The following is a 1,387-nucleotide window of genomic DNA, read 5'->3' on the forward strand; positions in this document are numbered from 1 at the left end:
ACTTCCATTAAATCAGCTTCCTAATAAAATTGTTCAACTTTTTTACTCATTATTTTTTTTCCCTTGGTCTGTTTTTAAGAAACATGTATTAAATCTTTTCACCTCTAATTATGTCAATCTTTACACATATGGGGACTATGTTATTAAATGCATATAGATTTTAAAATGTATATCTTTCTGGTGAATTGTTCTTTTTGAAGCAAGTATTATTTCTCAGTGACTCCTTACTATTAATGAATTTTGCTTTAAACTCTGTATTATATGATATTAATACTGGTATGCAAACTGTTTTCTGGTTTGTATTTATCTGGCATATCTTTTTTTCATGCTTTTACTGTCAAACTTTCTGATCACTAAGTTTCACGTTTCTCTTCTATATAACAGCAATTTTTAAAAAATTCAATCTGAGATTTTCTTCTTTTAACAAGAACTTTAATCCACTTGCATTTACTCTTATCACTGATATATTCAGACTTATTTCTCCTATCTTTTTTTCTTTTCTTTTTTTTGAGATGAAGTCTTCCTATCTATGTTGCCCAGGCTGCTCTCCAACTCCTGTGCTCAAGAGATCCTCCCACCTCAGCCTCCCAAGTAGCTTGGACTATAGGCATGTGCCACTGTGCCCGGCTCTCCCATTTCATTTGGTATGTGTTTCTTACTTTGTTTCTATCTTTTTGTCTCCCCTGCCTTCTATTAGAGTGATCAAAATCTCTTTCTATTTCTTTTTTTTTAAGAGACTTCTGTGTTGCCTAGGCTGGAGTGCAGCGGCTATTCACAGGCACAATCATAGCACACTATAGCCTCAAACTCCTAGGCTCAAGCAATCCTCCAGCATCAGCCTTCTGAGTAAATGAGACTACAGGTGCATGCCACTGGGCTCAGCAGTAAAATTTCTTTATTTTAATCAACATCTATAACATCCTAACTAGCAATAACAAAGATGTTCATTACAACATTTTAATCTAATTTCATATTTGTATTCCCAAAATTCTAGCCTAGAAATCTAGTTTCACCTCATCCCTAAGAATTAGCTTTAAAAAAATCTCAGCAACTGCTTATTTAGGATTTCAGCATGTTTAAAAGTTCATTTGCTCACCGTTGATTCTCTCATCATATTCCTTTCTTTTGGAGTTTAATGTCCTTTTTCTCAATTATAGATTTTAGTGTTTTCAAATATTTATTTTCTATTTCATTTTGCTTTGTTTTACCCAAGATTTATCAGAAGTAAACTTTGTCTGAAAATATCTTAAATTCACTTTCTTTTGAGTCATACTTTGCCTAAGTATGTATATACACAGTTTCATACATTTTTTTTTAGCATTTTTTTTTTTTTGAGACAGAGTCTCACTGTGTTGCCTGGGCTAGAGTGCCATGGCGTCATCCTAGC

General features: G+C 33.0%; 1 protein-coding gene across 1 annotated transcript in view; it reads right to left on the reverse strand.

The window, feature by feature from the left end:
• The window catches only part of NXF3 (nuclear RNA export factor 3), a 28,861-nt gene that overhangs the window by 7,509 nt on the left and 19,965 nt on the right, over positions 1–1,387 (reverse strand). The window lies entirely within an intron of this gene.

The sequence above is a fragment of the Propithecus coquereli genome, unplaced genomic scaffold (genome assembly GCF_000956105.1).
Source record: "Propithecus coquereli isolate 6110/MARCELLA unplaced genomic scaffold, Pcoq_1.0 Scaffold104, whole genome shotgun sequence".
Classification (NCBI taxonomy): domain Eukaryota; kingdom Metazoa; phylum Chordata; class Mammalia; order Primates; family Indriidae; genus Propithecus; species Propithecus coquereli.